The 27,125-nt window shown below is 48.5% G+C and overlaps 1 protein-coding gene across 2 annotated transcripts in view; it reads right to left on the bottom strand.

The window, feature by feature from the left end:
• RNF38 (ring finger protein 38) overlaps nucleotides 1–27,125 on the bottom strand; it is a 1,177,976-nt gene that overhangs the window by 488,701 nt on the left and 662,150 nt on the right. The gene's annotated exons all lie outside the window — the stretch shown is intronic.

Genomic DNA, 27,125 nt, shown 5'->3' with positions numbered 1-27,125 from the left:
TTAGGGTATCAAACCACGAGTACCAAGAATACAAGTAAGGAGTTTCCTTCTTTATTTTAGGATTGCCATCAATAAAAACTGAATAAAATATCAAAACCATACTTAAGGAATGTAGGGTGGGCAAATCAGGAGAGATGAAAGGAGAAGCCCAATGATTTTTGAAGGACGTTTCACCCAAGTGTGCATCCAAATAGCTTGAAGTATAATGGAAAGAAGGGAAAAGGCATGAAGCAATAACCTTCACCAATTGATCAAAAGTGATTTCCCTGAGGCACTCTCTCTCTGGCGATGCCTAGATGTGAACTTTGCATTTTGTGTGTTCTGCTCGTGTTCCTCTTAGGTCGAACACCTTATTATTCATCTATTTAAGACCCTTAGTAGTCCTCCAGCAATGGCCTTCAGTCAGCATCTACATGCATAATTGAACATCTAGAAGATGTACTGCTGTTAGACATTTTACCTGCTAGCAGTCTGAGACAAATCTTTTTAGTCTCCCAGAAAAGGGGCCTGGCTCTTACCTGCCCTTCTTCATACAATACAATATTGTCATATTGCCCATCTGTACAAGAACCAAATATACTGCATGCAACTTCAGCATGTTTATCTGTTAATTCTTCCCGTCAGTCATTAACTGATCTCCAAGGTTATCTACATTAACTGTTCTTCATTTTAATGAAGTCTCAGCAATCAGAGATTGATGTGGAAGCAGTTTAAATTTATTTTCAGCATGGTTTCCTTCTTATGTCATTGAAGCTGACATACTCCCCTGCCCATGTAAAAAATAAAATACCGACCACAACCAACTAAAAGAATCATCAGGCTCCGGTATCTGAAATAGTGTGTGAGAATTAAAGCTACCTAAGTCTAATTTCAACTCAATTTATTGTGTCGAATTAACAAGTTACTTGTGGTAATGTTCTTTTGACTGGATGTTCCTCCCACGTATTCCTCAACTTTGATATTTCCTTTCCAGCTTCAGCTGCTCCGGAGAAAAATATTCCTCGATAGAGGCCGCTCTGCACTGGTCTCATCAACATCCCTTGAGGGCCTTCGTCCGACGGTCGACATCATCACCAGTATATGTAGCACGCGCCGCACCCGTTGGCTTCAGTTCTGTTTTTCTCTTTAGAGGAATTACTAGCAACAGAATAGACCGTAGTATACTCTAAAAGAGCGTAAAGTGTAAAATTGAATCCATTCTACAATGGGCTACGCTGGGAGGGGCAATGAGGAATGCGTGGGAGGAACATCTAATTGAAAGAATGTTACCATGGGTAAGTAACTTGTCTTCGAATGGATGGGGTCCTCCCTCGTATTCCTTATCTTTGATAGACTCCCAAAGGAGTATTAGTTTTGACGGTGCAAATACAAATTTAGGCTTGTCCTTAAAGGTTACATTGGACAGAATGAACGACAGCCTTTCCAAATCCTCCTTCCCGATTGGAAGTTGAGTCCAGACAATGTTTCGCAAAAGTGTGGCTGGTAGACCAAGTGGCTGCCACACAGATGTCCTTAATTGGCACACCCTCTCTGTAGAGCAGACGATGTTGCCATGCCCTTAGAAGAATGGGCCCGCAGACCCTCGGAGGGATCTTTACCAGCTAGTCTATAGCATTCCCCAACAGTAAGAATAATCCATCTGGATAGGGTTCGTTTTGTTACTACCAAACCTAACTTATGACCTGTATAGCCAATACATAACTGATCATCTTGATGAATTTTAGACATTGGTTAGATATAGAAACTAAGAGCCCTTCCCGTGGTCCAGTCTATGCAACCTCTCCTCCTCCTTTCCAGGAAGAGGAGGCAGGTAAAAGTTGGTAAAACTATTTTCTGAGACAAATGGAAGTCAGAGACTATTTTGGCAGAAAAGAAGGTTTCACTTTAAGAACAACTTGGCCTTATAGAAAATAGTGAATGGAGGTTTACAAGAAAGTGCATGTAACTCGCTCACCCTGCGGGCAGACATTATTGCTACCAGTAAAATGGTCTTTAATGTTAATAGTTTTAATGGACATGAAAGCAGTGGTTCAAACTGAATATATGTTAGAAATGTTAGTACAAGATTTGAATCCCATACAGGGACTTAAAAGGTGTGAGAAACCAAATGGTGTCTCACCCGCTAGTCCTGGGGGACTTGTCATCCAGGTGGCCAGGACACGGCCATTGCTTTTGGATCCAGTTCCTGGTGGTGGACCAGGGCGGGAGGATAACCTGGGTGAGGGGGCTTCGTGGAGTGGGGGTGAGGCAGCCAGAGGCGAGAAACAGTATTCCTCCCTTTCCCGTACCTATGATACCTCCTATTTCATAGGAGTTGACAATGCCCCAATGCCAAACCCACCCTTTCCACGCAAATACTGGGCTGAGGAAGAGAGCGACTGAGAGTAACAACACTAACTCTTACACATTGCATAGGACTTTGCCCACTAATTTGGTCAGTCACTTGACTCTAAGGGCATACCCACGATTAGCTCCCTTCACACAGATAAAAGGCGGAACGTAGAAACACTCCGAGCCTGGAGGAACACAAGTAAGAGCAGATCTTTCCCAGGCAAAGGCAAACCTACTAGAGTAGAGCAATAGACTGAGGAGCGAGAGCCACGGGAGGAGAATTCCAGGAGTTCCCTGCCTCCAAAAGGCCACAAAAGGCACTTGGAGAAAGCTGAGCCCCAAACAAGAACGATGCATTGTGTTTCAAGGACGCCAGCGACCCTCCCGGGTGAACGGCAGAGTCGGGAGGCGAGGTTAAGCCTGTGGTACTAACATTGACTCGAGGATCAACGCAACACAGACCAGAAAAGCACACAGTGAGTTAGCAAGCGACATGAGAGACCGCTGTGTGCTAAAGAAAGATTCAAGTACCAACATATCGCACAATTGCAGGCTGCACGCATGTGGATGAGATGCAAAGAAAGGCAGACCTGCGCATGAACCCTGAAGTAACGACAGCTGTAAAAAGTCAGCGATACTGATTAACAGAGTGGTCTGGCGAAAGGAAGTAGCCCACTCTAAAGTCTCCATGAAAGGAGAAAGGTTTGTAGCAACAATGTGAATGAACTTTAAATGCGAGGTGATTGAAATCGACCCAGAAAAAAGGGGACAGTAAAAATGCGAACGTTGAACTTTGGTGCATAACACAGTGAACTACCCAGACCAAGAAGTACTGGGACAAATGACAGAAGTATGAGTGACAAGTTGGAGGGTCGAAGTGGTCCTGTGGAGGTCTGAAGAAAAAGCCACGCACATTCAAAAGTCCTCGACATCAGGAAACGGTCCGAGCCCGACAGAGGGAGACCCAAAGTATAATAAGTTAGGGAAAGGGAACCCCTAAAGGAGGTGAGTGAAGCTTGGGAAAGGGAACCCTGCAAGTGTTTTGTTTTGCTGTGAAAGGTCTGAGACCGGCCGAGGGAGACCGATGTGAACTTTGATTTAAGAGGTCTGAGCCTGAGAGAGGGGGTGTTAGGACACTCACCCGGGAGCAAGGACGTCCGTATCCTCGCGGGCGAGGAGATGCCTGGCGGCTGTACCCGCGGTATCGTCTTGGCCGAAGGTGCATTCTTCCGGGTCCTCACTTACTTGGGGCGCGTGCCAGCACCGGGCGAGTCGGGGTGCATGCGTTCATACGCGGAAACGGCAGGGAACGGGCTTGTGGTTCAAGCCTCGTTTCCATGAATGCCTTGACTCCGCGCATGCGCCGACTCGGATTGCGGGTCAAGCCTCGCTTCCATGCAGAGTCTCTATAAAGAGCTTACTGGTCTTGCACTCGCCGCGTCTCAACGCGGTTTGGTCCTGACCTCCCGCTCGCCTCTGGAATTTCTTGTCCTTTCTTGGTGACTCCGGTTTCCTTCCATTGTTCCCTTTCCTGTTGGCCCCTGTCCTGCCCTGTTGGTCTGGTTCCTCTGGTTGGGGGTCTGGCTTCCCTGGTTTAGGCTTAGTCTGGTCCTGGTCTGGGGCTCCTCTTGTCCCTTTCTTGCCTCCCTACTTCTCTCCCTGCCTGCCCTCCTTTCCTTGCCTGCATTTCACTGCCTTGTGCTTGGATGCCAGTGCCTCTAAGGTGCCTCTACTCTGCCTTCTCTGCTGCCTGCAGTTGCTGCCATTACTACCGTCTCGGCTGCCTTCTTCCACTATCATCGAGAGGGTCTTCTGCAAGATCAGCAAGCAACGCACTCAAGCCTTCTGTTTACATCTACCGACCTTCCCTGCCAGTGCTTGCACTGTTCTGGCGTCATGTAAAATACAGGGAAGTGTCCATCCTTGGCGTCAGGAATTGGACCCATTTTCAATCCTGCAAATCAGGACGGGACCTGGGCCGGTTCTTGGCGTTACCCTGTCATCTTTCGTTCTACAATCTACGCCCTGGCGACCCCGGCACGCAAGCCTTCAGGAAGTACAGGTACGCAGCGTCCACGGGACGCACATCTTGACAGAGGGGACTGATGTGAACTGAATGGTGAACTGCGTTCGAAAATTGGGAAAGAAAGACTAACGTGGAAGGCAAGGAGGGCCTCAATCCGCGCAATGAACTGCCTTTGTGTTAAGGGCCTGTGTCAGTGTGTCATCTTGACTACAGGGACCGCCTTACTCTGTGCTGTCCAACATGGGGGAGAGAGCTGACTCAGCCATATTTATTCTTTGTATTTGAACACAGACTTTCCTTTACATACTTAGTCTCCTTTTCACACTTTTTGTACAAGATATAGGGCAGGCATTAGGTTTTGATAGTATAGGCCATTTTTATTTGACAGATTCAACTAGGACTGTTTTGTTTATTATTTGATGTTCGAGACAACTCCCATTTTAGCTACAGGTCAAAATAGGAGTTTCTCCACACCTTTGAAACTTCAATAAAGATTTTACAAATTGTACCTTTTGTGTCAGTGTCATACTTGTGATACCATGCCTCCCTTATAAAGGGAGTAGGTGAAAACACATGAATGAGTCCCTTAATAAACTGAATGATTAAAGGGATTTTAAAGTATGAGGTTTCTTCTGCAGAGCACTTGAAAATTAAAAGTGCTGGCAGATACCACTTTATTGTTCCAATCTGGAACCCCAGATTTGCTAAGTGTAACAAAAAAGCTAACGCCGTAGGTGTATCACCTTGAAACAGATCCATATTATTATCCCTACACCAGCTGCTGAACTTGTTCCAACGGCAGCGATACAAGGACTTTGTTGCTGGCCGTCTGGCTGAAAGCAAAATCTCCCTTACGTCACCCGGGAGGTCCCAATCCTTATATCCCAACCCCTCAGAAACTATGCGTGAAGGCTGAGTATTTTGACCTCTGGATAGAAAACCCGACCCACCTCTCTCAAAAGAAGGTCTTCTCTTTGTGGAAGACGTATTGGAGGGCAGATGGACATGCCCAGAAGGTCCGGTACCAAGTCCTCCTGGCCCAATCATGAACAATTAGGACCATGGATTTCCTGAACTTTTTCAACCTCTAGATCACGTGAGGAATGACAGGAACTGGAGGGAACTCGTACAGGAGTGGAAACTCCCAGTCCACTACAAACGCATCTCCTAGAACTCCTCTTGGTAGAAATTCCCTGGAGCAAAACAGTTCGCACTTTCGGTTGACACTGGTCGCAAAGAGATCTACTTGAGGGGTTGCCCAAAGGGCGAAGATCTCTTGAAGGACTTCCTGAGCTAGTTCCCACTCGTGGGAGACTGCTTTGCCTGCTCAGTGCATCCGCCGCTGTGTTCTCCTCTAGGTGAACTGCTGATAGGCAGATTCCTTCTTGAATTGCCCAGAACCAAAGCTGCATTGCCTCTCTGCACATAGGTAGTGGCCCTACGCCTCCTCTCTTGTTGAGGTTGTACCTGGCCACTGTATTGTCCATTATTATCTGGACATTCTTTCCCCGTACAGAGGGCAGAAAATCTTTCAGCGCTAGTTTTATCGCCCTCTGTTCCAAATGATGGATGGGTCATTTGGACTCTGATGGAGACCAACGACCACCGATTGTCAGATCGTTGGCGTGGGCTTCCCACCCTGTGAGTGAGGCGCCCGCCACTACGGTTATCTCTGGCTGTGGTTGCCAAAAGGGTTCTCCCTTCAGAATGTTATCCTTGCAAGCCCACCACAGAAGATCCTGTGCGACTCCGCTCGGAAAATGAAGATGGCCTTATATCCTGCCTGAGAATTGGGACCATTGAGTCCTGAGAGCCCATTGGGGAGATCTAACTCTCAGGCGAGCCTCTGGCATCAGGAAAATACAGGATGCCATGAGGCCGAGCAACCTCAAAATGTCGCTGACTGGAAGACAGTGGGCACTCTGGAATTTGGTAACCATCTGCAGAATGTGTGGAGCCCTCAACTCGGGTTGCAAGGCTTTTCCCAGGGATGCATCCAGTACCGGACCAATTGGAGCTTTTGGGATGGTATCAGGTGGGACTTCTTGTAACTGAAGGAGAAGCCCAGTCTGTGGAGAGAGTGACAGGATATGCTGAGATGTCCCGGGGTCTGTTCGGGAGAATGAGCCATGATCAGCCAATCGTCCAGCTAGGGGTAGACGTGAATCGCTCCTCCCCTGAGACTCGCTGTCACAAGCGGCATCAACTTGGGGCAGAGGTCAGCCCAAATGGCCGAACTTGAAATCGAAAGCGAGAATCGTGAACCTCGGGTACTTTCCGTGCTTGTGATGGATAGGCACATGAAAGTAAGCATCCTGAAGGTCCAATAACACCAACCAGTGTTGGAGCTGGAGGGCCTGAAGGACCTGAGAAATGATAACCATCTTGAAAAAGTCTTTCCTGAGGAAACTGTGCAGGTTTCTTAAGTCCAAGATGGGCCTCAATCCTCCGTCCTTCTCAGGGATTATAAATGATATGATAGTTTATTTATATAGCACCTATACACAATGTGTTTCAAAGCGCTTCAAGGCAGGGGAGGGAACAAGGGAAAATGCAATGACATTCTTACAGCCCATGAACAGTAAGGATGTGAAATTAGCTATCATACTCGGCCTAACAACATTTCAGATAGTGCAAGAGCTAAGACATAGATAAGAAAGGGACGGGGAGAGTGGGAAGGAAATGGAAAAAGACAGGCGACTAACGTACTAGGGCTGACAACATTTCTGGTAGAGCCAGAGAAAACAAAAGGTTAGGGAGAGGGGTGCAGAAAGGGAGGGAACAAAACAAGCGACTATCGTACTAGGCCTGATGACATTTCAGATAGTGATGGAGAGGGGGCAAGTAAGGGGAGGTGGGAGGAGACAGACAAGGTTTCCATCATACTAGGTCCAGGGACAATTCTGTAAGTGCATAGAAGAAAGTAAGTGGAGGAGGGGAGGCGATAGGGAAAGGGAGAAAGGGAGAAGAGGAGAGAACAGAGAGTAAGCAGTCAAAAAGAGTGGAGAAGCAAGAGGGGAGAGCGAATGCAAGTCAGTAGTAGCACATAACGTTGCAAGCCTGGATACAAGATGAAGATGGGAAAAGCATGATTCAGGGCCACCATGAGAAAGGGTGACGCACCGTGAATCAATGAAGTCCATATAAGTCAAATCCAGCATTGGCCACAAGACAGTGAAACCAGAATGCATCAGGACAGACTCCTGCAGAAGTAGGCTGGAGGAACAGGTGGGGGGGTCGGGGGGGAGTGTGGTAGAAGAATCAAGCAAAATAGGCAATAGCTGTGTATGAGAAGGAGGGGCACAAGGGAACATCACAGAGGGAATAGAGGGGTGGGGATGGCCTCTGGGGACAGAGGGAGTAAACATGTTAGTGAATGCTTACCTGCTGTCTGAGCAGGGGTTCGGGCCCTGGATTCTCCTGGTCCGAACAGGTCCAAACAGAAATTGCCCTTTTCTTCGACTGGCCTTCCCTTCAGACACCCAGGCGAGAGATGACCTTGATCTAAGAGTAAGGGGAATACCAACCCTTGTTACTCTCTGCTGCAGGTACCAGTTCTATAGCACCTTTCTCTAACATGGTCAAGATTTCCTGCGGAACTGGAATTTTGAATGAGTTGTTCCTTGGTGGACGATCCTGAGCCCTTTTTTGAAAGGTAAGACAGTAACCATGGGCTACAGTTTGTAATGCCCATGCATCTAAAGTAATGCCCCGCCATTCTTTCATATGCTGTAAGAGCCTGCCTCCCATTGGGGTCTTGTGGGGTAAGGTCTCAAAGAGGTTTTGAGGCGGCTGAAACAGCGGCAGAGGGCAAAGTAGCTATTGCTTTAGCATACTTAATACGTCTCCCTAGTCCACCAAGAGGGAATTATTTCTGGCCTCTGTGACTAGCCTGTCCTCTCACTCTTCCAACTGAGGAGTAGAAACAAAAAGACTTACCTCTCCACGATGATGTACTGGGGTAAGAACGTTAAGGCTGTCCGATTGTGGCAATGAGAGACTTTGCTGCTGCTTTAGATGTCTGTAGCTTTTCCACACTTTCATCAGCCTTGCTGCCAATCAGTCGGGAGCCGTCAAAAGGCACATTGAGAAGCCTGGATTGCACGTCCGTTGCAAACCCTGACTTTCTCAACCACGTAAACCTGCATAGCACGGTATTAGACACCATGGATCTGCTAATACTATCTGCAGTATCCAGACCAGACTGAAGGTACGCACACATTGCCTCTTTTACATGTTTGATGATAGCGAGGAATCCGTCTTTCTTCCCAGTCGTGAATGTGGTCAGCCGCCATCGCTACACTATCCCACATTGTAAGTGTAAACTTTGATAAGGCCCAAGTGGGATTTGCAGACTTCAAGGCCATGTTTCCTGCAGTAAAGATTTTCTGTGCCCAATCGTTCACCCGTTTGTCGGCCCTGTCTGGTGGTATAGTAGGGTATGCCGACTGTTCGGTGGTCATCGCTGATTGGACCACTAAACTTTCTGGTGTAGGATGTTTAGTTAGATATTCCAGGTCACTGCTGGATGCCCTATATTTGCTGGAGACGTTTTTGTGAACTACAGAAATAGTTTCTGGAGTTTCCCGATTTGTTGTAACCCTTTTTTGGAAACCAACATACAACGGCAAGATGGGATTGACCTTGGTCCATGAGGTCAGTTAAATCACCCTGCTCAAAAGGAGGAGCAGGTCTATTCCACCCTAAAAATCCCACTACTTTGTTCATTAATTGCCATAAATGAGGCTTCAGCATGATAAGAGGGGTCTGGCTTTCCAAATTCTAGATAGGGTGATGTAGCCGCACCACTGGCTGTTTGAAGATTTTCATACAAATCGTTAATTCTGGTCTTCTCCGATATTAATGCATCTGGTTCATTTGGAGTGCCATATTGCACGCGAAAAGGCTGAGTATTGTCATCAGAAGGTTCATGGTCTTCATAGTTGATGTTAAAAAGTTGAAGAAATCCTTCCTTGGTAAAGGCTTAAAAATCTTCTCCTGTGTCATTGGGGGCTTCGACAGCTTTGGAAAAAATAATAGATAATGGTTTCGAAGCCAACAACGTAGTTTTCGACTGTAGCGTTGATGACTTTGACACAGGCGTCGACAGCTCTGATGCTGAAGGCCTCAAAGAATAGACCTTGTTTTACAAAGTTGTCAACTTCTTTTTCTTTGACAAAGCCCTCGAAGGACTGGGTTCTCGACTCGAAGTCCTCAGCGATATCTCATCAGTGCAAGGCCTTGCTGGCTCTCGAAGAGAATCTGGCTTGCGTCCCGGACTCGTGGGTTCACAGGATTTAGCCTTTGACTTCCCTTTGTCATCTTTATGCAGAGCGACAGGGGCATGGTCTTTCTTCTTCTCATTCGAGAGGGTCGAGGCCGCCTTCTCGAATATTGTAATCGTATCCCTCTGAAATGCATCCCACTCGGCTGGGGAGTCGGATTTGGTTGTGCATGTAATCCTCAGCGGAGGAATCACTTGAGGTTGCAGGAGATCTGTGACGTCTTTTCTTTTACTACCTTGATGAAGAATGACATGATTGACTCCTCGATCACGACATTTTCTTGGATCTCTTCCATCGAGGAGAATCGATTTTTTCGAAATATTAATAGGGGACTTCGAAGGGATCCGACCCACTGCTAATTTACCTCTAAGCTCTTGAGCCTTGTCAGTCATTGCCTGACAGGAATTGCACTCCATCGTGCGATGTTCCGTGCCGAGGCACCACAGACATACGTGGTGGGGGTCAGTGATCAGCTTTTTTGGCCCACAATCTTGCCATTTTTTTATACCCGTCTTAGGCGTCGATGGAGCAGACAGTGAGGACATAATGAATTTAAATTAGATGAACCAAAGTTTGTGAAGAAGTGAAAGCTGCGTCGGAAAAACAGAATTGAAGCCAAATGACGCTTCGCATGCTATGTATAATGGTGATTATGTCGGACAGAGGCCTCGAGGGACAAAGTCGGAGAGACCAGTCCACATTTTTAGGAAGCAGCTGAAGCTGGAAAGGAATATCAAAGATGAGGAACACGTGAGAGGACACAATCCATTCTAAATGTATGTTAGTAGTTCTAATGTCGTGATAATGGATGATCACTGGAAAAGAAAATCTCAGGTGTGCTGGTGTGATCAGTCCTACATCTGTCTATAACACTGCACCTTCCAAAAAGAAGTGTTTATCATGGAATGAGGCCTACTACAGTAAAAGGCTCAAAGTAAGCTAGATTCAGACCATATAAGCACTATTTAATTCCTACGTTTCAGGTATCGCGTTCTGTTGATTTATTTAAATTATTTTGTATCTTAATTAGTTTCCTCTATCTTTGCGATAGATGGCATACTAGCACTATGTAAGCCAATATTCTTTTGGCCTGCACTCAGTGAGAGTTTAGTTCTTACATTTCTCCTGTCCCGTTTTGAATGAATCTATTCTTTCGAGACAATGCGTCTTTTGGTCTCCCTTATGCAGGGACAAACTGATACTACCGAAGTTGTGGATCTTGGATCTTTGGGTATTCCCTCCAGTAGGGTTGTATGAATTTCTTCCTGCACCTCCAGTGCAAGGCCATATGAAACAACAACAAAAACGTTGGCATTGGCAATTTAATCTACTCAGTGGGCAAATATATAGTATTCCTTACTGGGTTGGAATCGGAAAAGTAGTATGTTGCCTACCTGTAACCCCAGTTATTCAGCATTGGTATGTTTCATAGACTCACATGCTTTGATTATTCACAGTCATCAGGCTGGGAAACCTCGGTTACACACTTCCTGCTTTACAGCAGAGTGTTTTGTGGTCTGTCCACCTCATGGGTGTTTTAGTCCCATCCAATGGGACACCCAGCGACAAGCCCCATCCCTAGAGGCCATGTTCAGGTTCTAAGCAGACATGTCGTGCAATTGTGCCATATTTACCTGGAAAGCCTTTATCTTGAGGTGGCGGAGGTGCATGTGACTATGAAAGATACCAATGCTGGAGAACTGGAATTACAGGTAAGCAACTTAACCCTTTCCTCCAGCATTGGATCTTTGTGGTGTGGATATAGGCTTACCTTACTGGAACGGGTGTTGCAAGACTACTCTTACAACTCTTGCTTCTGCTGCCTTCTGTTCTTCCAGGCAGTAGTGCCTCGGAAAGGTATGACACCACCCAGGTTGTGAATTGGCAAATGTCTACATCTACTAGCAGGACCCCCGTCCATAATACTGCTGAGGCCGCTGCCATCCTTATGGAATGGCTTGTGCTCTTCCAGTTAACGGTTTATTGGCCTAAGCATGACACAGCGATATCGCTGATGCTATCCACATGGCCAAGCCTTACTTTGAGATGGGCTTCCCCTTATTTGAGGGGTTAAATGCGAAAAACAATTGAGTAGTGTTTTGGAAAGTTTTTGTCCTCTCAAAGTAGTCCTTTATTGCCAATTTGATATCTAGGGAATGCAGGGCTGTTTGCTGAAGAGGTGAATTTTGGAAGAAAGTTAGTAGAACAATGGTTAAGTTCACATGAAAATCTGTAGGTACTTCTGAAATGAAGTGGGGGTTTGTCACAAGCACTGCCTTATTACCAAATCGCAGGTAATGTTGGTTGATCGCCACCAGGAATGCAACTTCCTGAAGACATATTTTATATGTACCATTGCCAGGAACTCAAACAGTTATCTCATAATCATGGAATGCCCTGTATTAAGACTCCATTTGGGGGCCAACTTTTTGATTGGTGGAAAAGTGCAGAAGAGACCCCTCATGAGGTGCTTCATTATCCTGTCACTAAACAATGGCGAGGAATTGATTTTCTTATTGTACCTTGATATTGCTGCCAAATGTACCCAAATAGAGGAGTAAGACAGCCCTCCTTTTGGCAAACTTTACAAGTATGGCAGAAGTGGATGTTCTTTCACCTGTGGCAGCTAAAGGTCTTGCCGTCTACACCATGTGCAGAATCGGTTCCATTTGAACTTGTATTACCGGTTTGTAAATGTAGCGCTGCCTGTAGGATTTTTCTACATTCCTCTGGCACTTCCAAGTCTCTGAATTCAGCAAAGTCTGAGAGACCCCCAGATCGTGATGAAATATGTTATGTCTGTTCATTGACAATAGGTCCAGCGTCACTTCCAATGGGATTGGGGGATCGTCTGACATGTGTAAAAAGTACCATGGTTGCATTGGCCATGCCATCACTATTAAGATGAGGCAACAGGGGTATCCCTGCATCATCTCTTCCAATCTGTGAATCACCAGAATCGGTGTCAACACGTAAACATACCGGCCCTTCCACTGGATTGAGAACGAGTCTCCCAGGAGCCTTCCTGAGGCAGTCTGCTGGCAAATAGTTTACACTTCTTGTGCTTTCTTGCAAACAACTCTACTTGTGGTGTAGTCCTGCATTTCAGCACCTTTGTCAGCTGTTTGTTTTTCAGTTCCCACTTGCGACACTGGCTGAGCTTGTATGAAACAGTGTTTTGGATCCCTGGCAGGTGGTACTCTGGCAGGGTTATCTTGTTGGAGATTGCCAAATTATACAGTTGTTGAGCTTTTTGTGACAATGGTTTGGAATGGGCAGGCCCTTGCTTCCTTATGTAGTACATGGTTATTCTATTGACTGTCATGATCCCTACTGTTTGTGGAGTGCCCATCTAAATGCCCTTGCTCGAGAACATGGAAGTGCAGCGTCTCCTTTTCCTGCGTCCAATGTCCCTTCATGCATAGTTGATCGACATGACCTCCGCATCGGGCCAAGGAAGCGTCTGTGACTAGGGTCTTCTGATGCAGCAGTACCTGCAATGACATCCCTTTTGAAATGTTGAATCTTATTGTCCACCACTTCAACTGTTTAACTAGGGTCGCAGTGACTGATTTTGTCGTCCCAGCTAACCCTTCATCTCGGACCATCTGTCGGCTATAAATTGTTGCATAGGCCGCATTTGTAGCCTGCAATTGGGGATCAGAGATATGCATGATGACATTGTTATTGAAACCCTTATGCACCTACTGACTGATACCGATGTCCTGGGTCTGAACGAGGGTACCAAGGACAAGAGCATTTGGGTTCTATCCAGAGACGGTCTTACTGTGTGTCAAGGACTGTTGCTTGTCGGATTGTAGGCGCCCATATAAGCCAGTTGTCCAGGTATGGGTATACAAGGTGAATGTCCTGGGTGCCACTTTTAGATCAAATGTCATTACCTTGAATAGATAATGTTAGTTTCCAACCGTAAACCTTATAGCTTAAATACTTCCTGTGTACTTAGTGCACTGGTATGTGGAAATATGCATCTCTGAGGTCTAACAAAGCCAGGATTTGGTGAGGTCGAGCTGCCTTTATTACGTCTCTTCGGGTAACCATCTGGAACTTTCGCCTTTTTATTAATTTGTTTAGTGTTTGGAGATCCAGAATTGGCCTCCACAGTCTGTTCGGTTTCCTGCCTAAGAAGTACATGGAATGTACTCCATTTCCTTGAAGTCGTCTTGGGACTTCTTGTATTGCATTCTTTCTGACCATGCTTTGTATTTCTGTCGTAATATTTTGATAATTTACATTTTTTTGTTAGTATGTTTGGGGGCTCTCTGGTGAATTTCAGAAAATGTCTCCGTTGTATTATGTCCAACACCGATTTGCCTGCGGTAATGCCGTTCCATTGCTCTAGGTAATCTTTGAGTCTGCCCCCACCCACCACCTTTATACTCGGGGCCTCCCTGTCTTCCAACCAGTCACACCTGCTGGTTGTAGGGTCTAAGTCTGTGCAGAAGAGGTCCTGAGCTTTTACACTGTCCTGCAGTCTTTGGACTTCGGATAACTGTGGTAGTTCTTTCTGAATCCTTGTGTGTAGTGCGAGTGGTGCTGATACAACCAACCCCCTTTTATGGTTGCGGATGAATGTCCTAAGGCTCCCCAAAAGGTTTTCCTCACATGCAGCTCCGACAATGACCCTACTGTGTCTGCATCTGTTTTTATGGCCTTTAAGGCTTCATCAATTTTTGACCCAAACAACTGACCTTCAAATGGCATATCCTTCGTCTGCACTTGTGAGCAAAAATATGTGCAGCAGAGTCATCCTTGTCTAAGCACTGCCCCGTTACCTATTTATTTCAAAACCATTTATGCATTGTTTATGTTATGGTTTGATGCCTCCTCTCCTTCACAGAGTATTGTTGGAGCCCATTTTTTCTTCTGGCAAGTGCTCCAATAGGGGGACCATTATTTGTCGGTCATATCTAGCCGTTACGGCTAGAGCATTTGCTGCTTTAACCGTGGTCAAAAAGGGTCTGTTTTCCGTCCTTCATTATCTGGTGGGACTGAGCATTTTGTGGCTTGTGAATACGGAACAAGTTACTTACCTGTTGGTTTGTTTGTTTTATTATTTGTATTGCGCACCAGACCCGAGCGTATCAGGGCACATCGCATAAGATAATTCACAGCTTGGGTACACATCAGGCTAATACAATACATAAGAAATATACTGAGCAGAGAAAATGTATGTCAAGGCAAATACAATAGAAGCAGAGACAAGGCATGGTCCTAGCAGAGGGCATATACAGAGGACAAAAGCAGAGGACAGTCAGTAATATAACTAATAACTACAAATATTTACATAAAGGCGGAGCAAGTTAGTGCTAGGTTGCATGAATGGGCTTAGATGTCAGCGTCTTTGAGCCATCTTATTATGTTGTGGCGGAAGTTTGGGTACGATTGATCTGCCCTCATTGGAGTGGGTAGGGAGTTCCACAATTGGGCTGCATTGACCGGGAAGCTACTGACACCACTCTAGATAACTTAAATCTAGGGACTAAGAGGCGGTTTGTATTGGATAATATGGTAGTTCTGTTCAAGGATTTCATGGTCAGTCTATCATACAGGTAGCAGGGTGCCGCGTTGTTCAGGCATTTGTATGAGAGTGAGGCGACTTTTAGTTTGATTTTATCATCTGTTGAAAGCCAGTTATTGGCTCTTCTAGTATCAGAGATGTTCTCTCCTGGAAATTCCCAATGCTGCTCTAAGGGCATTATTTTGAAGGAATTGGATTTTCTTAATAGTTTGTTTATTCGTCCCTATGTACAGCGCGTTACAGTAATCAAGCTTAGAAAACATAAGCAACCTAGCAAGGGTAATACAGCTGTCGTTAGACAGGAAGGGTTTGCCTGTTCTAATCAGTTTGCAGGTATATGCCGTGGTTGAGACTAAGGCATTGACCTGCTTGTTGAAAGATAGGGTTGAGTCCAGATAGAAACCCAATGTTTTCACCTCCTTGGCAACGGTGATGAGATTGTTGTCAATATTGAAGGCAGAGTATTTGGGGCTCAATTTTTTAAGGGTTGTGGTCATGCCCAGGATAATGATCTCAGTCTTGTCATCATTCAGGCATAGTCCATGACTGGCCATCCATGCCAGAATGATGATAAACCCTATTCACCAAGCCCACATCCTTGTCATAATCCCCAGTAAGTGGTAAGAGGATCGGAGTATCATCTGCATAGTTAGTGTAGGTGATACCAAGATGTTCCAGATCATCGAAAAGGGGCTTCGTGAAAATATTATATAGGGAAGGTGAGACACAGGATCCCTACGGCACTCCGCAAGTGATGGGGATTGGGTCTGCCGCAGCAGTAGGTGAGAAGACTCTCATGGTCCGATTGCTGAGAAAGGAATTAATCCACGCTATGGCTTCATCTGAGAAGTGCACGGCAGTATCCAGGTGTCTGCATAAGACTTTGTGGTCCACAAGGTCAAATGCAGCCGATAAGTCTGGTAGAAGTAAAAGGGCTGAAGTCCCTTTGTCTCCGAGTTCATCAATCTGAGCCTTCAGGTCCATTAGAGCTGTTTCGGTCCCGTGCTGAGGCCGAAAGCCGGACTGCCGTGCTCCTAGTAGAAGGTTAGATTCCAGATGCTTTTGAATTTGTGAATATGCCACCTGTAACTGTTGTTCTCCAGCATGGGTCTGGCATGGATTCACATGCTCATGAATATTCCCCATCGTCAGGCTGAGAATCCTCTGTAAAGAAAAATCAGTTTCAGTTTCGTTTCTGAACTGTCTTTCTACTAATAACCAATCACTGGTCTCTGGGTCATACTGCCCCCAGCCAATGACTGCCCTCTAAGCCCCTCCTCTGGCAGCCATATTCAGATTTGGTAGCAGGTAAAGTGGCAGTAGGGTTGTGGTCGTGCCCAGGATAACGATCTCAGTCTTGTCATCATTCAGGCATAGTCCATGACTGGCCATCCATGCCTGAATGATGAGATAAACCCTATTCACCAAGCCCAAATCCTTGTCATAATCCCCAGTAAGTGGTAAGAGGATCGGAGTATCATCTGCATAGTTAGTGTAGGTGATACCAAGATGATCCAGATCATTGAAAAGGGGCTTTGTGAAAATATTATACAGGGTAGGTGAGACACAGGATCCCTGGGGCACTCCGCAAGTGATGGGGATTGGGTCTGCCGCAGCAGTAGGCGAGAAGACTCATGGTCCGATTGCTGGGACGGGATTGAATCCATGCTATGGCTTCATCTGAGAAGTGCGCGGCAGTACACCTCTGCGGCTCTTCCAAAAGAAGAGCCGCAGAGGTGTAGGCAGGAGGGTTCGCATGTGAATCCATGCCAGACCCATGCTGGAGAACAACAGTTACAGGTAAGTAACTTGTTCCTTCTCCAGCATGGGGTCTGGCATGGATTCACATGCTCATGAATAAATAATACATAGCAGTACACACATGCATAACCACGGGAGGTGGCAAGGCTCAGCATTAAGCATCTCTTACTTCCTCACCAGGCTCACCTTCAAACGAACAGATTGCGCAACACTGCTTGGCCGACTCTGGACTCCTGCCTGGAATCCCGGTCGATGCAGTAGAATTTCGTGAAGGTGTGCGTCGACCTCCATGTAGCAGCCCTGCAGATGTCCAGCAGGGGCACACCAGACAGGAACACCGTAGTTGCAGCGATCGCTCTGGTCAAATGGGCTCTCGGACGGCCAGCAAACGGTCGGTTCGCCAACTGGTGACAATGGGTCATGTAGCCGGACAGCCACCTGGAAATGGAAGCCTTGGAGAGGGCCTTCCCTTAGTTCACAAGGCCAAAGTTCACAAACAGCTGTGATGCCTTCCGAAAACCCTTCATGTGGTCCACGTAGAACTTCAGTGCTCGAGCCACATGCAGCGAGTGCAAAGTCCTCTCAGCCGGCGACAAAGGCGACGGGAAGAAAACTGATAACACCAAGGGCTCGTTGAGATGGAAGTCCGACGGCACCTTGGGCATAAAGGAGGGGTGCATCCTCAGCACGACCCTCATTTCGTGGAATGTCAAGTACGGGGGCTTACAGGATAGGGCTTGGATCTCTCCCACTTGTCGTGTGGAGGTGATGGCCACAAGAAGTGCTGTCTTCCACAATAGGAACTTCAGAGGCGCCAAATGCAGAGGCTCGAACGGAGGACCCATGAGCCTAGTCAGCACCACATTGAGCTCCCACGCCGGGGCCGGAGCCTTCACCGGCGGGAACAAGCAGAACAGTCCTTTCATGAACTACTTAACCAAGCGATGCGACCACAGCGACGACCACCCCGGAGTTCTGGTTTAGCGGGAGATAGCCGCTACATGAATTTTGATAGAAGCATGCGCCAGCCCCGCCTTGGCCAGCGACAGCAAGTACGGCAGCACTTGAGGGGCCGTAATCTGCAGAGGGTTTATCTTCTGTACACTGCACCAGACAGTGAACCTCTTCCATTTATGTCTGTATCACTTAACAGTCAAAGAAATCCTGGCCATGGCAAGTTCCTCCTTGCAGTCCACCGGGATCTCGTATCCTCCAAACTGTAGCGCTGCAGGAGCCAGGCCTGCAGGCTCAGCGACCCCCGGTCGTGGTGCAGAATCGCGCCTCCTTCCCAAGCGAGAAGAAGTGCATCTGTCGGATGCTTGACTGGAGGGGACGGGTACCATATCTGTCTCGGCCACGCCGGTGTGACGAGGTTTATCTTGCACTGGGACCATCTGAGTTGATTGACGAGTCGCAAAAGCAACGGCAACAGTGGGAACACGTAGAGGAACAAGCAGTCCCAGGAGAAGGAGAATGCATCACCCATGTTCCCCTGCTGGCGAACCTCCGGCGCGTGTTGTTCGTCGCCGTCGCAAACAGATCGATCAGGGGATTGCCCCATTGTCGAAACAGTAGGTCCACCTGATCCTGCCGAAGCTCCAACTCGTGGCAAGAGCACAGCTCCCTGCTGAGTGAGTCAGCGACAGTGTTCTTCACTCCTGCCAGATGAAAGGGTACCAAGAAAATTCTATGGGCGACGGTCCAGTGCCATAGATCCTGCGCCTCGGAGAGGGCTGGGGATCTGGTGCCCCCTTGTTTCTGAATGTAGAACATCGTGGTAGTGGTTGTCCAGTGAAGACCCGCACCACCTTGCCCTTGAGGGATGGAAGGAAGGACCTGAGGGTCCAAAACATGGCACGGAGCTCCAGGACGTTTATGTGCAACGATTTCCCCTCTGGGAGCCAAAGGCCTCTTGCATGGAGATTTCTGGCGTGTGCGCCCCATCCCTCCAGGGAGGCGTCCGTAGTCACCATCTCCTCATGTGCTGGGGTCTGAATGGACGCGCCCACCACTGAATCGCTTGACAGAATGTCTCGTTGAGTGATCTTGTCCTTAAAGCTTCCCAACACTTGTATCCAACTGGCGTAGAGGAACTCCTGCCGCATCCGCAACCTGCACAGCCGAACGAGGTAGATGCATGACAACGTCATGCCGAGCAGGGACTTGATGGACCTCACCGTGGCAACTTCCATGGTCAACAGCCGTTGCACCTTGCCCAGGATGGCTTTTATCCTGTCCTCTGACAGTGAAGCCAGGCGCGGTTTTAACCGACAGTGAACCCAAGCGTCCTGCGATGGCACTATGGCACTAAGCAGGACTTTGCAGAGTTTATCGAGAACTGTCTCATCCCTTGTCGCAAGGAGGCGGACGGTCCTCGCTGTGTGTTCGACGGCGAGTTCCCTTGACGTCGCTCGGATGAGCCAATCGTCCAGATAGGGGTAAACATGGACCCCCTGCAGGCGCAGCCGCGCCACCACTGGTGCCAGACACTTGGTGAAGACCCTTGGAGCCGACTTAAAACCGAAGGGAAAACCGAAGGGAAGGGCCTTGAATTGCTAGTGCTGTCCTTGGACCACAAAGCACAGAAACTTTCGATGCCCCTTCTGTATGGGGATGTGGAAGTAAGTATCCTCCAAGTCCAGTGACGACAAGAATTCTCCTTCCTCCAGCTGTCCCTGAAGGATGACCATCCTTCTGGGACTTGATGTACCTGTTAAGGCGGCAGAGATCTAGAATGGGTCGTCAACTGCCGGTCTTCTTTCGAACGAGGAAATACAGCGAGTATAATCCGGAGCCTCCGGGAGCCTCTTCGGGACGAGTTCCATCGCGCCCTTTTTTCAGCATCGCTCGTACCTCTAGAAGCAGTTGTGGAACGTGGTTTTCTTTCCTGGCCACAGTTGGAAAACGGGGACACTTCCTTTGGAACTCCAGGGTGTGTCCGTGGGCCAGGGCATCCAGCACCCAACGGTCAGTGGAGATGGACTTCCACACGCTGATGAAGTTCGCCAGCCAGCCTCCCACCAGGGTGCTCGTGTGGGGGCCCGACGTCATGGCCCCCACAGTCCTGCTTCGCTGAGGCCGTACCACCTTGGACCCCTTGGCGATGACGACAATTTCCTCCGGCCTTGCTGTGGCCTCTGTAGGCCTCCTGGAACGAAGAACTGGCCGCTTGACGGTACGAAGTAAAGCTGCCACCGAACCCTTTGGAGGCACCCTGTGACTTGCCTCCGAAGGTCCGAAAGGACGGCCGTCGTTGCTGGAGTGTGCCCAAGGCACGGGCCGTCTCTGTGTCTGCCTTGATGGCCTGCAGTGACTGGGCCACAATCTTGCCGAACAAGTTGTCCCCGTCGAAGGGCATGTCGAGTACCCTCATCTGGACGTCCTGACGGATGTTGGTGGCCTTGAGCCAACCACGCCGGCGAAGGCAAACGTGTTGCCCATTTGGCGGAACCCGGTGTCGGCGATTTCCGTGGCCACCGTGATGGCATGGTCCGAAGCCACCTCGCCTTCTTGTAGGATTACAAGGGCATCTGCCCTCTTGTCGCCTGGGAGGAAGTCCAGTAGAGGGGTGATTTTAAACCACAGCTACCTGTCGTAGCGGGCCACGATGGCGAGAGCGCTGACCGCCTTAATGGTCGTTGCCATCGACGAGATGACCCGTCGTCCCATGGCGTCTAGCCTCTTTCCTTCTCCACTGGACGGCGAAGTGGAAGCCGATGCCACCGACCCTGCAGATTTCTTCCTGGCTGCCGCCGAGACCACCAAGTCCGGGGACGGCTGCGCTCTGAGGCACTTTGGTGCAGAGTCTGGAATCCGATATTTCTTCTCGTACTGGTCTCTCTTCGCCGGGGTCGAGGATGGGTTCTTAAGGAGGGACAGCGCTTCGTCCCAAATGTCGAACAGCGGGATCGAGAGCACGGTCTTCCTCTTGGCCTCTCATCACTGATAAAGGAAATCCTCCTTTTCCTTAGGGTTGGGCTGGAACAGCTCTGAGGCCGTAGAGATCATGGCGTGGAAGGATCCGATCTCATCGGCGGAGAAGCCCTGGGTACTGGCAACGGGAGATCTGTTCCGTCATCGTACCCGTTGTCGCCGTATCCGACTCCGTCTCATCCCTTGGCTGAGGGGATTCAGGGGAGGGATGGTACGGTGGTGGAGGATGGACTTGTCTCCTCTGATGGTCCAGGCGCCGGATCGCCCGTCGGCGTGGGCAGCCTTGCCCGTTATATCCGTGCACAGGATGTGCAGAGCTTTTAGGATGTCCTCTGACCTGTCCGTCGGTGGTGGAGGTGGTTGTGACGGGAGTGTCGGAAGTGGCGTGGGGTCCGGTTCCTCCCCGCCTTGCCGTTCCTCGTCGGTTCCCTTGTCGCTCTCCCCAAAAGCCTCCTCAGGGTCCTTCCCGTAGGGCCCGAACTCGATGCCCTTCTCCTCGGAAGAGATCTCAGAGTCAAGCTGGACCACTGCGTCGCCCCCCCTTCTCCGGCAGGGGCGACGGTCTCATGGAGATGATCGGCATCTTCATGGGAGTCATCGCAATGGGCACGAATGACGATTCCCTATGGGCGGGCAGGGAATCTCTCGTCTTGGTGGATGTCTCCTGGGAACCTGCTTCCGCGGCCTTCACCAGTGACGCCACCACTCCCTCAATGGACGCTTTTGCCTGGTGAACCGCGACCTTGGGCGCACCTGAAGCCTTCACCGTGGGGGGAGGGTCAGCGCCTTGCTCCCCCTTGGCTTTCTCCATCGGAGTCGACCAGGCCTTCCCCCGAAGCTTCCCCGGTTGCTCCGACTTCCTTTTCTTCGCTGAGCCGGAGCGTTGGCTTGTGGTTGACGGCGTTGGCGATGCTGCGCCAAGCCTGGCTGCAGTGGAGCTCGTACCAACGGCGCTCCCGGTGCCTGCGGACTCGCAGTGCTTTGTCTTCTGTTGGGCCCCCGTCGCCGGAGCGCCCTCAAAGGTCTTAGAAGACTCCTCAGATTTCCTCTTGGGAGAAGTATGTTGCCGGGGCCCACCTGCCGCCGGGTTCTTTGTCTCCAGCCACTCAATGAGCCGCTTGCGACAATCCTTCATGGTGCGGGCGGACATGTCGTTGCAGAATGCACAGGCCTCCTCCATGTGCGATTTGTCGGAGTGTAGGCAGTAAACGCACCAGGAGTGCCCATCCTCCAGGAAAACGTTCCGTAGTCCACATCCTGGGCAGATCCTGAACAGAGGCGTCGAGTCTCCCTTATCTTCGGCCATGTCCATGTGGGGTAGGCCTCAAGAATCTTCTGGAATCCTCCAAGAAGCGAAGCTCGATGAAAGATTGCCCTTGAGGGGCATAGAAGTTTCCGAAAATGGGTCCCTGTTAAATCGGATGATGAATCGGAGGAGCTTGAGGCTCAATTGACCGAAAAAATAGAGAAAACTCTTTGAAAAAACCCAATACGCAGTAAAGGCTCGAGAGCTATAGCACGAGGACTCCTAACACTTGAACCTGCGGTAAAAATCTGAAGATGGATGCCAGAGGAGGGGCTTAGGTAGCGGGCAGTCATTGGCTGGGGGCAGTATGACCCAGAGGCCAGTGATTGGTTATTAGTAGAAAGACAGTTCAGAAACAAAACCGAAACTGACTTTCTTTACTGAGGATTCCCAGTCTGATGACGGGTAATATTCATGAGCATGTGAATCCATGCCAGACCCCCATGCTGAAGAATCTTTACGTACAGCTACAGCAGAGACCACTGACTTTGATGTGGGTAGTGCAGTGAGGCATTTCAGAGCAGAGTCTGTGCTCTAAACTTTTTCTTGAGTCTCACTTTTAGTGGTTCAGAGAAAGGGTGCTTCTTGGCGATTGGGTGCTCCTCCAACATGCAATCTAGAAAATGGATTAAAACCACAGACCTTCTCAGCTTACTCATACAGTTAAATAAGAAGCAGACTTTCTGATCTTCCGTTTGTGCTAAACCAAATGTCTTGCATGCCTAGTTATAGCATGGAAGGCTTCTGTGTCGCAGTCGTCATCCCAACTTCATATTGAGGTTGCGGACTCTGGTGCCCATAGGATCTTTATCTGTGCCTTTTTGTGGCAATTCTCCTCCTACCGAGCTGTCCAGTTTTAATCGAGAATGTATAGGTTCTCCATCTGGGTGTCTAGAAAAACTGGACATTCACATCAGGGATCTGGATCTTGGGCTTCTTGAGCAGTCGGTCCGAGTGGGATTTTTCATCTAGGTGATTTTGACTGCCGCCTAGGACATCATGATATAGGTCGAGTTCCTCCTGGTGTTGGTACAGGTACCTGGGGGACTGGTAACTGTTATGAATCCTGTGGAGTCATCACTGAACCCCAGCCTAAAGTCTCCTCCATGTGGCCAGGGGAAGGCAGTCGCTACCTAATCCGAACCTTGTTGATGCTAGCATGGAGGATAACATGGGAGGAGACGACTGTTAAGGGGAAGTGGTGACTCCACTGGGAGAGATGCGGTATTCATCCACTTCTGAGGATGAGATTCTCCCAATACCTACATATCTAATGGCATGCTGTCAATGTATGGTTCTCTCTCCCACAAATATCCAAAGCACAGAATATAAAAGCTCTTAACCAGCATAAAAGGGGTACATTGGGGTTCAAATTGTAATGAATCTGCCTTATAAACTCCTCTTAATTTGACAACTCTCAGTTAACAAATCCGTTTAGGTCAACTAATCATTAAAAGAACAAAAACATTGTGGCCATGCTTCCACTGCTTCCACAGCATCTCCTGCACCTAGTCCTGCTGCTGTCACTACTACACCATCAGCTTCTCCTTCCTCTCTTCCCCTGCACCTTAAACCGATTTATACATTTAAAGTTCCAGCTCAGGTGGTTTCTGCCATAACAACTAGACAGCTCATTATATCGTCCCAACGAGGAAAAGTGACTCAGAGTTGTTGAAATATAATTAGCAGTCTAGTTGTTATGGCATAAACCACCTGAGCGGGAAGTTTAAAATGTATAAATAGGTTTAAGGTGCAGGGGACGAGAGGAAGGAGAAGCTGATGGTGCAGTAGTGAAAGCAGCAGGACTACGTGCGGGTGACGCTGTGGAATCAGAGGAAGCATGGCCGTGCAGAGAATGCGCAGCTGGAAGCGCCTCTGAAGAGGTGCACGCCGTGTGGGAGACAATATCCCAACACAGCTGAAACAATCTGGTACAGAAGTTGGACCGGAGATCACACAGAGCCGTCAGTGCTCCCTGAAAGACTGTGCACACAGCAGTGGTCAGACCGGAACTGGCAGAAGCAAAGAGGGACCCGAAGAGGTTTGTGCTGAAGAGCCCAAAACCAGAGATACATTGCCACCCTGCACAGTGGTACTGACCGTACACATCCTCTTTTGTTGAGATAGTGAATGGCCACTGTGTTGTACGCCATTATCAGGACATTCTTCCCCTGCACTGATGGAAAAAAAGGCCATCAGCGCCAGTCCGATTGCCCTCCGCTCTAAAAGGTTTATGTGCAGTCCCGGTTCTGATGGGGACCAATGACTGCTGATAGTGAGATTGTTCATGTGGGCTCCCCATCCCAAGAGGGAAGAATCTGTGACTACTGTCATCTCTGGTCATGGTTGACAAAAAGAAACCCCTATCACATTCTCCTTGCAGGTCCAACACAGGACTTCCTGCGCGACTTTGCTTGGACGGGGTCTGTCATTCTGCTGGAGAATTGCGACATTGGGATCTGAGGGCCCACTGGAGAGACCTCATCCTTAGACAGGCCTCTGGCACCAGAAAAATACAGGATGACAAGAAAAAAAAAATCGAAGGCCGGTAGATGTCGGGTGTTCTGAAATTTCATCACCATCCGCAAGATATGTTGAGCTCTTAACTCGGGAGGCGAAGCCTTCGCTGAGAAAGAGTCCAGGATTGCTCCAATGAATTGAAACTTTTGGGAAGGTGTCACCTAAGACTGAAGTTGAGGGAGAAGTCCAGTTTGTGGAGAGAGTGGCAGGTGCTGCTGAGATGTTCCAGAGCTTGTTCAGAAGAACAAGCTCTGATCAGCTAATCGTCTAGGTAGGGAAAGTTGTGAAATTCCCCACCCACCCCCCCCATCCTTAGATTTGCTGCCACCACTGCCATGAACTTGGTGAAGATCCTCAGGGTGGAGGTGAGCCAAAAGGCAGAACCTGAAACTGAAAGTGAGAACTGGCAAATGCGAACCGCAGGTACTTCCTGTACTTGGGATGTATAGGCACATGAAAGTGATACCATCACCATCCAATCCTGGAAGGACCTGGAGGATCTGTGAAAGAGTGACCATCTAGAATCTGTATTTCAAGCAACTTGTTTAAGCATCTCAGGTCTAAGATGGTCACTGTCCTCCGTCTTTCTTGGGAACCGGAAAGTAGGTGGAGTACCAACCTTGGTATTGCCCCGCTACAGGTGCCCTTTCCACGCAACAGGTGCCATTTCCTGCAGGAGGAGAGAGTCTGGTTCCCAAAGAGATCTTTTGCTGGAGGTATCGGGGGAGTAACCCAGCGCCATTGCGTGAAGGCCCAAGCATTCGAAGTCCGGTTTAACCATTCTTTCCAATGCTGGGTTTTTCTGCCTCCCACGAGTCTTGTGTAACAAGGACTTGAAGTGGTTTTGGTGTTGTGGCTGCTGCGAATGGGAGAGAGGCAGAAGTTGTCTGGGCAGCTCTACCTCCACACCCTCTTTCTCCATGTCAAAGTCATCTCTGCCCTCTCTGGGTAATGTGTCCCCTAGTTCTCCCGCCGGAAGAGTAAAAACAAAAGGACTGACCCCTCCAACTTTGAGAGGAGGAAAGAGTCTGTTGTGGCTGATGAATAGATGCACCAAGACAGTTACCAGCTGCCTTGGAAGCTTGAAGCTTTTCTAGGCTTTCATCAGCTTTTGTGACAAAAAAAGGTGAGATCTATAACAAAAACACTCTAGTAACCTAAACTGCACATCTGGGGAAATGCCTGATTTATGCAGCCACGCAAATCTCCTAGCTATTGTGCTGGCTGCCATAGACCGTGCAATACAGTCAGCTGCATCCAACCCTAATTGTAAAGATTGGCATGCTGCATCTTTGCCATCCTGAATAATGTTGCAAAAGCCTTCTCTCATTTCCCGCTGTTTGTACCACAACATCCCATAGAATATGAATAAAGCACAAGAAGCATTTAAGACGTCAATATACCCTTTTTGCCCAAGTCGTCAAACCGCTGGTCTCGGACAGGCTGAATCGTAGGGTACGCTGCTGCTTTTAGTTTAGTTTATTATTTATATTGCGCACCTAACCCTGAGGTAACTGGGTGCTGAGAACTTGTGACAGAGTTACAGGCATACATAAGATTACATCAGACACACGTGCTAGTCGACCGAGTGCTACAGGTTATTCGATTTCTAATAAATACAAGTAAGAGCATAAAGACGTCGCCAGTGGTTACAGTTAGACGACAGTGCGAAGACTGGCAGTGATACATACAGTGAGGCAGAATGAAGGTAGAGAATACTGCAACAGCTAAATTAATGTTTTTTATCTAAGAGCCAGCTCTTTACTTTGGCTCTGAAAGACCAGAAGCAGGGTTCCATTCTGATGGTAAGAGGGAGAGAGTTCCAGCATTTGGCGGCAAGCACTGGGAAGCTAGCTCCTCCAGCTGTTTTTAGTTTGTACCGCAGATAGTGAGGCAATGCAAGTAGAAAGATCTAGTAGGTCTGTCTTGTTGGCGTTTGGAGAATTTGTCCGACAGGTATTTAGGGGCAGAGTTTGACAAGCATTTATGGGTGATGACTAAGGTGCGTAGTGAGATTCTGCCGCGCACCGGGAACCAGTGGGCATCCCGTCTGAGACTAGAGATATGGCTGGACCTGGGGATGCTTTTTTTTTAAACTTTCTTTATTGATTTTCAACAGATTAACAGACCACAAACTTATCATGTATTGCATATGTATTACACGTCCATAACTTCCCCATTACCACCCTCCACACCTCCCCCACCCTCAGGACCCCGGTCAACTCCACCGTTCAAAATTAAGCCAGTTTAGAGGTCAGGGCTGGCCGATCCATCTGAGGGGTCGTCCACCGCTCTGGGGTGGAGTAATGGCACGGTCAGCGACACCCAGCGGTGTAATTCCTCACTGGAGTCCAGCCTCTGTTCATGGATAGCGGTTTCCCATGCTCCGGTCTCGGCAGCTATCCACTTTGTGAGGTCGTT

Source organism: Ambystoma mexicanum, chromosome 6q, assembly GCF_040938575.1.
Source record: "Ambystoma mexicanum isolate Mex_15411 chromosome 6q, UKY_AmexF1_1, whole genome shotgun sequence".
In the NCBI taxonomy this organism is placed as follows: Eukaryota; Metazoa; Chordata; class Amphibia; order Caudata; family Ambystomatidae; genus Ambystoma; species Ambystoma mexicanum.
Note: the sequence above shows the minus strand (reverse complement) of the source record. Positions and strands in the feature narration are given on the sequence as shown.